This window comes from Cnephaeus nilssonii (genome assembly GCF_951640355.1).
Source record: "Cnephaeus nilssonii genome assembly, chromosome: 19".
Classification (NCBI taxonomy): Eukaryota; Metazoa; Chordata; class Mammalia; order Chiroptera; family Vespertilionidae; genus Cnephaeus; species Cnephaeus nilssonii.
In genome coordinates this window covers 41,410,101-41,424,473 of record NC_137090.1, presented here as the reverse complement: position 1 = coordinate 41,424,473, position 14,373 = coordinate 41,410,101, and the positions used below count along the sequence as shown (strand labels likewise).

Here is a 14,373-nt window from a genome sequence, read left to right as displayed (position 1 = left end):
AGAATTTTCCAAGTAGAAGAGGTGAGAGTAAAGCTCCCCACCCCCCTGGGCCCGGGTTGCCATGAAATCCTCTTTGCCTGTGGCTGTCCCCCTGCCCACTGCCTGTCTGGCAGCTCGGGCTTCCTCCCAGCCCTTTCCCCAGAGGTGTGCACACTCCCCACACTTATTAAACCGACAGATGAGCACTGATTTGCCAGCCTCGCCGGCCAGGCCTGGCCCCAGGCTCCCAGGAGTCATTTCCCATCTGTAATGGGTCCCATCACCGAGTCTGGCTCACGCCAGCCAGGAGGGGCAAGGCCGACTCCAGCGGGAGTGGGAGAGGCGAGGGGGGTGAATGACGCGCAGTGGGTTCCGCGCCCCTGACACCGGCGGGAAAGCATGCAATTCCCAGGACGCCACTCACTCCCGGCACCACCGTCTCAGGCAGCGTCCCTCTCTGCTTGACCAGTTATTTAATTCAGCTCTTCAGTTAACTTGGACTTGGACTTTTAAGTTCAGAGTCCAACCTACCCTGCAGCCTGAACTGCTCCAGAACTACAACACCACACACAGAGCCAGGTGAGCTCAATAGTTCGGGGTTCATGCTTATGAATGGAGACAGCTGAAATGGGGGTCCCCTGGGCCACTCCAGGTCAACACCAACACACCTTCTCATTTTCCTAATTCACTTGCCAACGAGGCGTGCCAGATTCAGAAAATAAAAATACAGGATGCCCGGTTGAACTGGAATTTCAGCAAATACCTTTTAGTAAAAGGATGCCCAAGAGTTGCCTGGCGATCCTATCGCCAACACCTGGTAAACCCCTATTAAAGGTGTGCTTTGCCTAAGACGTGCGATTTTACATGACTATTTTTAATCAAAGGAAACTCTAATCTTCTCAGCACCTGGAAGTCCCAGGGGAGGTTAAGAGGGCCCTCGATTCCACAGGCCCAGCCAGGAAGAGGCCAGTGGGCTTGTCTGAGCCCCAAGGCTTGTCTGATGCTTCAGTTCCTGTTTAGTCAGGGTCACTCTGACCTTCCTTAATCACGTTCCTTTCTCCAACTGCTAAATGAGAACAGAAACCCTGTCTGAGACCACGGGGAAATGTGAGAGAAGGGAAAGAGCCTGCTCATCTGATGACCCGAAAGGTGTTCCCAGGGCTACACACTCCACCATCAGGGCAGAGCAGACAGGCACGTCCCCACCAGGCCCGTGAAGGGCCCCGATTTCCTTAGAATGCCTCAATACCTCTGCAAAGCTCCCCATGTGGACTGACGCTGCTGTTTAGGGAGAAACAGGAGGAAGGCAATTATGACCAGTATGGCCTAAAATCTTTTTTAAAATATTTTTATTGATTTCAGAGAGGGAGAGGGAGAGATAAATAGAAACATCAATGATGAGAGAGAATCATTGATCGGCTGCCTCCACATGCCCCACACTGGGGATCAAACCCGCAACTGGGGCATATGCCCTGACTGGTCCACGCTCAACCACTGAGCCACACCCCAAATCTTTACTCCAAACAGGCCATTTTCATCAGGACATGCTTTATGGTGAAACTGAGCGAACTCTGAACCCCAATTCTGAATGCAGTTATTTTAATCAAACCAGTAGGTAACATTTATTTAGATATCAGTAAAGTGTTTGTGAGATTACAATGAAAGACTTTAATGAAACATCATCATATCACTGAAGAATGTACTAGTAGGTGGCCTGCCACAGTCCTGACAAAGTGACAAGGAAAGGCAGATTCCAGCTGATGGGGAACAGAATGGGCAGAGAGAGAGAGAGAGAGAGAGAGAGAGAGGTCTTGCCGTTCCTGGAGGCATTCCAGAAGAGGGACACCGGCTGGAGATTCCAGCTCAGGGGAGGAGGTCCAACTAGACTGACAGAGTCCCTTCCTTCTCAGAGAGCCTTAGAGAGGACACTGCTCCATCTCTGGGCTCAGAGAATCTCCCAGGTTTGAGTCTAAGGCTGGCCTTGTTAACATTATTTTTAAGTTATTGATTTAGAGAGAGAAAAAGAAACATCAACTAGTTGTTCCACTTATTCATGCATTCATTGGTTGACTTTTGTATGTGCCCTGGCTGGGGATCGAACCAACCGAGCTACTCGGCCAGGGCCAGCCTGGATAGTAGCCTTATAGATGAGTTTGTGGAAGGGGCCTGAGAAGACTGCCAGTCCACAGTGACCCTCAGTCCTTGGGGTAGGGACTGTGTATGCAGGAAGGAGAGAGCAGAAGACCTGACCTGTGGGCAAATATGGGGGGCTTATTTGCAGAAAATGAACCAAATGCTCCTTCTGGAGGGGTGTCCTTAAGTTATCAGCTCTAGCTAGAGAGCACGCCTGGGGGTCACAGTCACCGCTTCCTCACAGCAAGGAGCCTGCAGCGACGGTCTAGCCAGTCTTCCAAGGTCTCAGAGGCTTGAGGGCAGACCTATCTTTTGCAGAAATGCGCCAATGCAGCACCTCTGGGGGTCCCAGGTCGGGGACGACAGCGAACAGTGCCCAGCCACGGTCTGAAGGATGAGGTGGGCAAGCAGTGGGGAGCAGAGGGCAGGGCAGGAGGTGAGGGCAGTGCTGACGGCGGAATAGCGTGTTACCTGCCCACCTCAACCCATGTTAGCCACCCCACAGCAGTGACGGGTGAGCCACCTGAAGTCATCTCTCTGCACTGAAGCAGGTACCAGACACCCACGATTACATTTACTCTTCACAACTGCGCCCCCCCCCCCCCCGCCGCCATGCAGGGATCCCTAGCGTCCCACCTTGCACCCTACTTATCTTCCTCCGTTTCCCCATCATGAAGCATTCGCCACTGCTCTCAAGGTAAGTCCTGGAGGGGAGGGAGGAAAGACACGGAAGCCATCCAACCAGAGACACAAAACCCTACCCCTCTTCCTCTCCACGGGAGGCCCAGATGGAAAATGAGTACAAACACATTTGCTCTTCTAAACCCCCCCCCACACACACACACACGGTACAACTTTAAATTATTCTCACCACAGGAGGCCATAAAATAAGAAAGTGGAGGCACCAGGGGCCGACATTGACATACTTTATCCACCCAACATTCTCACAAACAGTGGGCGAGGAAGGCGCAGCCACGCCCATTTCACAGATGAGGGGCAGCCTGGCTCACACTGCTCACAGGGGGTGACTGGTATGGAACCCTGCTAGGCTCCAGCTCAGAATCCTGGCTCATCCCTCCCTCCCCCCCTCCCCCTTCCTCCCCCCCCCCCCCCCCCCCCCCCCCGCCGCATGGGGTGGGTTAGTTAACCCCTCCCCGCTGGACCTCCGCTGGGGCCTGGGTTGGCTTTGGAATAAGAATAGAACTATTTAAGGGACAAGCTGGGTGGGGCCTCTTTTATGACAATAGTTCCCCTCAGGTAACGTCTTTGGAAATGTCTTTTCTTGCCCTAAAATTAGGGGGTTTGGGAACCAGACAGGTTCCTTGTACAAGTGGGGTGGGGGGACCCACATGTGAACACCCCACATTTCTTGGCCCTGGTACTTCTGGCTGCTTTGGATTTGGCTAATTCCCCGGGCGTCCTCTGTAATTCCACAGTAATATGGCTTTAATTGTCCCCAAAGAGGGCCATTCTCCCTTTATTGTGCAGTAAACTTCCCTCCACAGTTCAGATTTCATGCACTGGCCCCAGCCAGGGAGCAAGGAGCCCAGCCAGACACCACGGTCCGCACGGTCAGCCTCTCGCCTGGCCAGCTAGCCCCTCTAGCCCCTGGGCCCAGAGCTAGGAGACTGACAGGGCCTAGGGCGGATGTGAGGGCCCCAGGGGTGGGGCACACTGGGAAGGAGGCAGGGACACTGGTCTGTGGTTCTGTCTGGAAAACGAATTAACTTAACAAATGCAAACAAGCTGTAACAGCAGGATTCATTAGGCCCAGTGGGGACTTGGTTTCATCCATTTGCTGGTCTGTTTCATCAGCAAACACCACTGAGGCAGGAGGTGCCAAGAGGGGGACCCGGAGCCTGTACAAATCTCCTCCCTGTGCGACCAGGGCCAGGTCCCCTGACCTTCCCTGGTCGCTGAAGAAACGGTGACTACAAGCACCCCTTTATCAGATGAGCTACGGCTGGCAAAACACAACGCAGAAGGTACGCCTGGAGCTGGGTGCACGAGTCAATCAGGTGGGTCCAGGCCCAGGGTCCCTGGGTGTGTGGCCCCTTTATCACCATGACCTCCTCTCCTCTCTACCCCCATCCAAACAGCCAGCCCTTCTGGAGAAGTCACACCACAGGGAAGATGGACTTCCGTGAATCCATGACCACAAAGGGTCTCCCGGTCACACTGGCCTGCTCTGTGCTCCTCACTGCAGCCTCCCATGCCCCCACGCCCCTCCCCGCTGTAGCTTCCACCATAGCATATCTGTCCACAGCATACACATACTTTACATACTGATTCTATTATACTAGAGGCCTGGTGCACGGAATTCGTGCACTGGGGGTGGGGGTCCCTCAGCCCGACCTGCACCCTCTCGCAGTCCAGGAGCCCTCAGGGGATGTCCGACTGACAGTTAGGCCCGATCCCCTAAGCCAGCAGTTGGACATTCTTAGTGCTGCTGCTAAGGCGGGAAAGGTTCCCGCCACCACTGCTGCGCTACCAGCCGTGAGCCTGGCTTCTGGCTGAGCGGTGCTCCCCCTGTGGGAGCACACTGACCACCAGGGGGCAGCTCCTGCATTGAGTGTCTGCCCCCTGGTGGTCAGTGTGCATCACAGCGACCAGTCATTCTGCCATTCGGTCGATTTGCATATTAGCCTTTTATTACATAGGATATAGGATAGCACATACTTCACATACCCATTTATTTACCATGCTTCCCTAATCTAAGCTCCTTGAGGGCAGGGATGTTTTTTGTCTGTTTTGTTCACGATATACCCCCAGGGCTTAGACCACAGTGGCTGGTACATAATAGGGACACAGTAATATTTGCGAGTGAATGAATGAATGGGTCCTTAAGACTTGTCAACCCTCTCTCCCACTCCTTGGAACAATTCCTTATGTCGAATGCTCCCCACCCTCTTTAAACCTCCAGCCCTACCTTGCCCTCCTCATTTCCTCAGCTGCAGTTTGTAGCCTCACCTTCCACTTCTCAGAGAAAATGGACGTCGTTAAACAAGAGCTCCTACAACCTGCTGCTCCCAACCCTGAAGCCACCTCCGTCGGGGGGCACCCTCCTTCCTCCCCGCGTAGAGCCAGCCTCCACACTGCTCTTGTCCTTATCCCCTCGGCTCCTTCAGGAAAAATAAGCCATCCTTCTCACGCCGGTGCTCAGCCTCTCCCTTCTGTCCCCCTTCGTCCTCTCCTCCTACTGGCAGTTGTGCCCCAGTGGCTCCTCTTGAAAAGCCCTCCCTCCAGCCCACACCTTCCCCATCCCCCCCTCTGTCCTGGTCTTCCCCACTCAGCTCTCATGGCCTCCCTTCGGCTCACTCTTCAGTTACCTCCTCTGCCTCCTCTGTGATTATTCCACCAGAATGGCCATACTAAGGTCACCCACCGCCACAATGTTGCACATCCAATCGATGCCGCCATCTGCCCATTAGACGGCTCAGTCCTGAGCGTTCCCCACATCTCCTCCGCGGCCCTCGCTTCTCTGATGTTCACAGCAGCACCCGAGCCTGGTTTTCCTCCGGTGGCCCCATCCCCCTGCCATGCTTGACCTTCATCAAAGCTGGAGTTCTAAGATGACGTGGGCCTTCTCCCCTCTCACTGGGCTATCTCCCTCCACAATCTAACCCAATTCAATTATCTTCCCGGGGAAAAGGGACTCCCAGATTGATGTCTCCAGCCCGGAAATCTGCGTGGAGCTTCTGACACATGTATGCAACTGCCTGCCCCGGCTCGGACCTCTGACAGGCACTTCAAACTTAGCGTGGTTCAAGATCAAAGCCATGCTAGTCCCTCCCAAATCCAGTTGTCTTCCAGGACAGCCGGCTCTCATCTGCCGACGGTGCAAGCCGGAAGTGTAGGAGTCACCTGTGTCACCTCCCACCCCTCAATCCTGTTACGGAATCTATCAGCAAGTCCTGTTGACTCTTCAATCCCAAATCTCTCCCATATCCCCCTACTTCTCTCCCGGGTCCAAGTCACAATCATCCTTGACCTGCTCAGGGGTCATGAACCTGGATTTACACCCATCTGGGAGCTGGCTCGTGGTTATGAATTCTCTGGAGACCGTCTTTCCCCTTCTGCCCAGTGAGAAGGTCAGAACAGGCCACTGCACCACAAGCCGGAGGTGGGAGCGCGGAGTCAGCGGGAAGCGATGCCACCATCACCGCAGAGCACCTGCTCTTTACCAAGGTCCACGGCGATGACCCCTTTCCCGTGAACCAGAGCACGCACAGCCACACGCTCCTCTAAGCAGCACGCCGCTCGCCCAGACTGCCTGCCACCCGGCGTGAGCGTGTTGGCTTCGGCGCTCCAGTGTGGTCAGCACTTAGCAAAGGGAAGGTAACAACCCTTTGGCAGGTCATGAGGTCATTTAGTGCAAGCATGTCAAACTCACGGCCTCGTGTGGGCATATGGCCCACTGGCCACGAGTTTGACATGCTTGATTTAGTGGACTGTGAGGCAGCATAAAAAAAGATAAATAAATAAAGGCAAACAGAAAACGAACCACACGTCGTAAGGGTTCATTACAGTTTTATTTTGGATGGATAGATAGATTACTAGGTCATGATTTATAATGGTAAATGTATTTCTACTGTGTGTCATGGGCCAAGGTGTTTCATTTAAATGCCACTGAGTGTGGTCTGGCTGGTCCTGGCGGACAAGGGCCACGCTTTACTCCTCTGCGGCTGTATTACTGGGCTCAGCAGCATGCTGGGCTCACAGGAGTTCTCGCAAACACTGAGAGACACGGATTGACGGAGTTCCTGGAGAGAGTGAGGAAATCACTCTCGGAACTGAAACCTGTTAGGTCCCAGCAAGCTCTCTGCCTGGACCAAGGTGAAGGCCAAGTCTGTCCTTGCTACAACCTCACCTTCAACCTTGAAGCCAGTGCTTGGTGAAAACCAGGCTTTCTTCAAGCTACCTCAAGGGAGCTGGGAAGGGCGGGTGGCAGGAGCCAGGTCTGAGAGGTCATGGCTGCCGGCTGGGGCTCCCTGTGCCCTCGTCATGCCCACTTCCTGCCCACGTGGCGTCAGGTCTGGGCTCCTGCCCCCAACTCCTTCCTCCTGTACCCACACCACTGCCCGATGGGCAGGCCTCAAGTATCTCTTTTATCCGGCCCCTTTTTGACCAGAAACCTGCCCTGGCTCCACTGAGCCTAAAGGACACATCTAGATTCCACAGCTTGGCATTTGAGGCTCCACATCCCCCCAATCCCTGGTGTCACCCCCACAACTCCCCACCACCGCCAGCTGCCCACCTACTCCCTCCCTCAGTGACCCCTCTGACTAAACCCCCTCCTCCATGGCATCCACCAACTTGACCCAGAACAGCCATCCCTCTCCTCTACCACACGCTGCATCCACAAACAGCACACTCGGGTACACCGAGGGGCCGCAGCCCTGGACGGTACAGGAGGCGGCCTGGGGCACCGCTGTTGGGAAGCTCAGCCCCAGAAGTTCCTGGCCAGCTTTCACTGCCCTAAGTCCCCGTCTTCAGCCCTCAGGCCAAGTTCTCACCCTCACATCCCATCCTCACCCCCACACCTCCCCCCAGCTCTGACGGCCCATACCCCTGGCGTGGCACCTAACACAGCTGCCTTGTCTTGTCCACACTGGTCCCTGAGGGAGAGTCTTATCTCCCTGTGTCTTTCGCTTCTTCGTCTGCCCGCGGCAGCACCCAGCGCCTGGCTGTCAGTACCCCGGGTGGCGCTCAATAAGTCGGTGTGGATGGATTGACTGATGGGGACGGGATGCCAGAGCCCAGGTGGGAGCGAGGGGCTGTCTGGCTCTGTCTCCTGCCTGGACAAGGACCTTTGGTGACAACATGCAGAGAGAGGGGTCCAGGTCAAGGCCAGGGCCAGGCGGGCAGGGTCTTGGGCCTCCTGGAAGCAGTGCCATCTTGCCTGCCTTGGCAGCCGCCCCTGCCAGCCGCCTTGCGGAGGACAGAGCTGAGAAAATCACAGGCACACACCCTCGGCCAGACGGAGTCTGCCCCTCATCTCTGCTGCCCCATTACGAGGTCTATTTGAGCTTCCTGGGCCTGGGGCAGTATCTCACCACTGAAATTTATGCAAATGAAATAATGAACAATTTGGGGAAAGGAATGAAATGCGGAGCACGATCCAAACCACCGCAGACACCGCCGGCAGGGGTTTTCAAGTTGAGCAATCATTTTAAAGACGATTTAAAGTCACTCAACGGGAAAAAACACACCGGGATTCCTGCAAACGGCAGGCCTGTGGCTTCTAGAGGCGGCTGGCCTCACTGTGGGAGCGAGGGAGGCTGGCTGGGGAGGGGCCTGGAGTCTGTCCTGGGGCTCACTGTTCTCCAGGAAGACTAGGGGACGTCGGTGGGGCCCGCCCCACAGCAGGGACAGAGCCACTGGCCTGGGCATCCTGAAATACTACCTCCTTCCCCAAACCAGACATAGAGGCAGCTCCAGGTCCAGCCTGGGACCCCCCCAAATGCCGGCCAACTCTTACTAGTAGAGACATGGCTGCCCCAGCAATAGGACACTCCGTGTATTCATTCATTCATTCATTCATTCACTCACCAAATCTTCATGCCCACTGACCTGGGAGAGGGAGTGGGGGATACGAACACAAACAGGAGACTCAGTCAGTGGCCTCTGGGAATTTACAGTCTCGTGGCGGGGGGGGAGGGACAAAGCATGGACGGAACTCAATCCCAGGCACTGATCATGGGCAAGGAGGTTTAGAAAAGGCAGAGGCCACTTCTGATGGGGCTGACAGAAACCTTCACAGAGGAGGTGTCACCTGAGCCAGGGCCTCAAAATTAGAGAGAAGACGGTGTCTGGGGGAGGGAGAAAGGCGTTCCCGGCAGAGGAAAATAGAGAAAAACATGGGAGTTTGGACCATCAGCCCTTCTCTCCTGAGCTCTGAAGCAGAGAGTCTGCCTGAATGAGGAGTAACTTTATTTTTTTCTTACCATCTATGTACATTCCTTTTTAGATACTAAACAGATGGGGCCTCCCTCTGCCCTCACTCCACCCACTTTCTTCCCACGAGTAAGAAGCAGGGCAGGGAAGAGCAGGGAAAGAAAAGCTGGAGGAACAGGGGGTCCCATTGCGGAAAAACCCTAAATTCTAAATTCCATAAGGAGCATGTGGCGCGACTAGAGGGAAGGTTTGACCATGGTTCCCAGGTCCTTTCCCTCTCTCCACACTGCACTTCCCACTGTGCAAGACCGAGGTGGGGATGAGGGTGAGGCTTCTTAAAGGTCAAATTTCAGGAGAAGGAGGAGGAGGAGGAGAAGGAGGAAGAGGAGGAGGAGGAGAAGGAGAAGAAGGAGGAGGAGGAGGAGGAGAAGGAGAAGGAGAAGGAGAAGGAGAAGGAGAAGGAGAAGGAGAAGGAGAAGGAGAAGGAGAAGGAGAAGGAGAAGGAGAAGGAGGAGGAGGAGGAAGAGGGAAAGAAAGAAAGAAAGAAAGAAAGAAAGAAAGAAAGAAAGAAAGAAAGAAAGAAAGAAAGAAAGAAAGAAAAAGAAAGAGAAAAAGGAAGGAAGGAAGGAAGGCAGGCAGAAACGGAAAGAAAAGATGAAGCAAAAAGAAGGGCATAATGGTGCAATCTGATAAAGCTGGAGGGGGACACATAGGCAGTCACCACACTGTCCTCGGAGCTGTGTTATTATCCTTGTAGCTAGTTCAGAGTAAAATAAATGTCGGTTTGGTTGGGTGGACTGAGGAACGGAGGCGAGTGCTCTCTCCCTGACCTGGCCGCTGGCCTGGTGAGGGAAAACCTCCCGCCTACTCCTTCCAGGGAGAGCGGCCCCTTCCGTGGCCTGGGCCAGCTTCTCCTCAGTGAGGACTGACTCTAGAAAGATGCCAGAAAGCAGCCTGGTTTGGTGCACCAGGAAAATGTGAGAAATGGGCTCAGCATTTGCAGCAGGAAGCGCGGAGGACAGGGGCCACGTGCGAGTGCACATGTGTTTGCACGGGGCTATGACACGGCGCGAGTTTCGGCGGGAAGTACCCTCTGAGTGTGGTCCGGGCTCAGCCAATACTCAGTTACACTCCGTCTGGCACGGGTGGGCCCAGGCCTGGAACGCTCGTCTCCCAAAAGCAAAGCCAGTGCTATGCCCCGTGAACGCTGGAAGCCGGGGGGTGACCTACGGGCAAGGGCTCCGCGGCAGCCACTCCAGAACCTCAGTCTGCAGATGACACGACGGCGCCAGAAGTCCGAGTCCAGTCTCTGCAGAAAGAACGGGCTCCGCGAACACCACCCGAAGCCACACGCCAGGGCTCCTTACGATTCGGGAGGACTCGGCGGGCTCCGGGGAACATGGGAGTCAACCCATCCTCTGCTCCAGGGTCAGGCAAGAGGCTGATGGTCACAAAGGACCACCTCGTTGACCCCTGAGAGCGGCTAATGAGCCAACCCGGCCGGAGCAGGAGAAGAACTCGAGTCTTCCAAGGACAGTGAGCAGGGTGTGCAAGGCTCAGGGCAAGAAGCAGCCTTGCGTGAGGGTGGCATCAGCACAGTGGGGCCGGCGGGGAAGGCTGCGTCAGGGGCTGCAGCTGGACACAGGCCCCGAGGTAGGCACAGGTGTGCTGGGGGCGGGGCACTTTCAGACCCAGATGGCAGCTGATCTCACACACTTTCCACGAGGAAAGACCCGATCAGGGGGAGATGCAAAGCCCTGGCCAAGGTGGACAAAGATGGAGTGGAGGAGTCGGGACGGGGAGCGGAGGGCGGGCCTGGGAGAGTCAGGAGTTGGGGACACGGTGTCTCACTGGGTCCCTGGAGCGGATGAGGAAGCCAGTTTCCGGGGAGAGCGTTCAGAGGGTTTGGTTGAGAGTAATGGGGTTGGAGGGGCTGGAGGCATGTGGATGGGGTGTTCATTCAGACCCTCTGGGTCTGGGCCCAGGGACAGGCCTCCCAAACTAGACCACCAAGTCCTGGGACAAGTCTGCTCACCTCTCCCAGGACCCAAAATTGAGTGGCCTGGCGAGGTTCATTTCAGGTCTGCAAATGCCTAGCAAGCAGCCACCACGAAAAAGAGCCCAGGCCGCAGGCGCACCCCTGCGCTGCCGTGATGCGGGGGCTGGCTGCACACTCACTCCGCACCCGGCGCGGCCCGGCCCGGCAGGACAGTGAGCATGGGCATCCGCGCGCCAAAGGGCCCTGAGAGCACCGGCTGCGCAGAGGGACGACCTGGTTTTAACGGCAGCGCCATCGTCCACCCTCCGGGTTCTCCACGCCTGCGGCTCAGTAAACCCACCTGGAAAGCTTTAAGAAGAAAAACAGGGTTTCCTACCCCCAGAAGGGAAACCGATCGATCTGATTAATGAGTCCAAGTGAGGTCCTGGCTGGGCAGCTTTTCAAGTTCCCCGTGATAGTAACACACAAGGAGTAAGACTCCCTGATAAGCCAGCCTTTGTCATTCCAGTAAGATCCACAGAGACTGGGCTGAGGAAGAGGTGGCTGCACCCCCAGAAGTGCTAAGAACTTGGGGGGAGCGTGATTCACCCAGTTATCACTAAGGAGGAACTGGCAAGAAACCAGTCATCGGCGGGCACGAGGAGAGTGTTATCAGCCCCGGGACAAAGGGGCCCAGATGTCAGGGAGACCCCATGTCTGTTAGTGGCACTTGCACACAGCCACCAGGAAGGCCCTGCACAGACGCCAGGCCACGGCAGCCACGTGCTTTCCAGCTCCAACGACAATGATGCAAGGACCCCAGCTCACACCCCGTGGTCACTACAGGTCCAGACAAAACCTGCTGCGCAGACCGAAGGCGCAGGGTCACACACAGCCAAACCCCGGGGCACTGGGAGGAGGAGGGCCCTGCCCCGGCTGGGCGGCCCAGTTCCTTCTACAGCGCGTCCTCAGGCGGGCACCTGGCCTCGGGCCACAGCTGAGCGGGGGGTGGGGGGGGGGGGGGTCGGGGGACAGCAGCCAGACTTCCCCTCAGGAGGACAAGTCGGGCGAGGAGAAACACCTGGAGCTGCCTGCCAGCGCCCTGCACCTGCCTCCCCAGAGGCCTCGAGAGGAGGCAATTAGCCGTGGCCTTCAGACTCCCCACTGGAGAAGGCCCTCTCAGAGGACCCGGAGCGGACAGGAAGGGAACTAAGCAGTTGCCCAGGGCCTGGGAGGAGTCGGCATGGCTCTGTAGTGAGCATGTGCTCAGCAGTTGCAGGGGAGGAAGAAGTCCTATCAGGCTGTGAGCACGTGCAGTCGGTGCAGGGGCTTGGCCAGAGCCCTTGACCAATGGCATTTAAAAGGCTCCAGGAGTCAGGCTGGGCCACACTCATTCAGACCTCCGTCAAAGGGAGCTTTGTATTAGACCTGCTGATTCATCTGATAAACGTGCAGGTCAGCTCCATGCCAAAGCTAACTGCACTAGGCCAGGGGCACAAAGGGCACAGGATGTGGTGGCTGGCTTGAAACGTTCATACACTAGTGCAGAAGGTAGGCATGATCTGGGGGTTAGCCCTGCTAGAGGTGGGGTCATGCGGGGTGTGCACAGGGAAGAAGGGTTCAACGCAAGTGAGGGATGCCTAGGAGTTTTCCAGGAGGCCAAGGGCGAGGGCACGCCTGGCCGGCGGGACAGCAGGAGAAAGGCGTGGAGTAGGACTGGGTAACGTTCCTGAAAGCACATAGCATGTTAATGGACAAAGTGAGGGAATAATGAGCCCAGAATGCGAGCACAAGGGGCTGAGAGAGAGGGAAAAAGCGGGTACATGGGTAGGTGATAAAGGGATAAGTGGGTGCTGTAGAGAAACCACCCAGAAAGCTAGCCTTTCAAAGGCCCAAGGGCATGCTCAGATTTCTATTGAGAGACAGAATTTAGACAGAGACCGAGACAGCATCCGTTCATCAAAAAGGAACCCAGGAAATACTGTGGCCAAAGACCAACAGCACACGGCCCTGCCTGCCAGGAGGCCAGGGTCCAGTGGAGGAGAGGCCAGAATGGACCATTTAAAAATGGGGTACATGCCCACTTTATTCATTCATTCATTCATTCAGTAAATATCTACTGAAAGCTACACACCAGGCACTGTGCCAGGCACAGAGGACTCGGCAGCAAACAAACAGGCCAAAGTCCCTGTGGCCAGACACTGAAGACAGATGATCAACAAGGCACAAAAGAAGCCGTCTGACCTGTGAGAGGGTGACAGTGTCAGGAAGAACAATAAGCAGGAGAGAGGAGAGGGGTCCCGGGTGTCAGAGAGAAGTGTGGTTTTAAAAAGGGGGATCATGGAGGCCTCGTGGAGTAGGTGGCCTGTGAGTAAAGACCCAAAGAAGTGCAGGTGTGAGCCACGCAGACATACAAGGGAAGGACATTTCAGGAGAAGGAACAGCCAGCGCAAAGGCCCTGAGGAGAGAGCGTGCCTGCCAGCCTGGAGGAGTAGCCAGGAGACCCTAACTGCAACATGGACAGGAAGTTAGGGCAGGGACAGAGGAGGGACGCGACCCAGCCCCAGGCCGAGGGAGGGCACAGAAAACTCCCCGATGGATATCAGCAAGCCCAGCCTCGATATTAACGACAGAACACAGCGCCCAAGACACTACGGTAGTGGGGTACGATGCTCACGGTAGGTAAGGGCAGTCATGGTGCCACAAGGCCTTGCAAACTTGGGAGGACAGTATGGAGCCTGTGGGCCATTCAGGTGTGGGCTGAGGGCGGGAATCAGGGTGGGGCAAGGGGGGAAAGAGGAGGAGCCCCACTGGAGGTGTCCTTGGCAGCCCCGGGGTGGGGTCGTACGCCAGCATGTGAAGAAGGGGAATGCCCTGAGGTATTTAGGGTCCAAGGGATGTCAGGGACCGAAGAGGAAACCCAGAGGGGGAATAGGTCTGCTTGAGTTTGAGGGGAGCCAGTGGGAGCGGTCTCCTGCTGGGCGGCTGACCAACCAGCCGCAGCCTTGGAGAAAGATCGCCAAGCAAGACTGAAACTCCTGGAGGACAGGCTCTGGGACTCTGATCGCCTCCCCAGCACCTAGGAGAGGGGAGGACAGGGTCTCCCTCCACCTCCCTTAGTGCTCAGGGTTACCCCCATCTTATAGCCAAGGGGACAAGCGCGTGAAGGCCTGACCTGTGGGAATGACAGAGCTGGAGGAAACCCCTGTCCGACCCATCCCGAAGGGTCTGCCCTTCCCACCCATCACCTGCCTCCCACGGGTGACAAATCCAAACTCGCCAGCTAACTCACATCAGGTAGAAAACAGGAGAGACGGCTACCGACCAGACCAGCCTGGCCCTGGAGTCACCAGGCTTCCATTGCGGTGTCAGAGCGAGCCCGCGAT

At 56.0% G+C, this 14,373-nt stretch overlaps 1 protein-coding gene and 1 pseudogene across 2 annotated transcripts in view; one reads left to right on the top strand and one right to left on the bottom strand.

Annotated features, from left to right (window-relative positions):
* NTN1 (netrin 1) overlaps window positions 1–14,373 on the bottom strand; it is a 178,941-nt gene that overhangs the window by 73,765 nt on the left and 90,803 nt on the right. The window lies entirely within an intron of this gene.
* LOC307115372 (multiple coagulation factor deficiency protein 2-like) overlaps window positions 2,784–14,373 on the top strand; it is a 29,072-nt pseudogene continuing 17,482 nt past the window's right edge. Inside the window, exon 1 of the transcript in view lies at window positions 2,784–2,809. The product of the transcript in view is annotated as a multiple coagulation factor deficiency protein 2-like (transcript). The remainder of the gene's footprint in view (window positions 2,810–14,373) is intronic.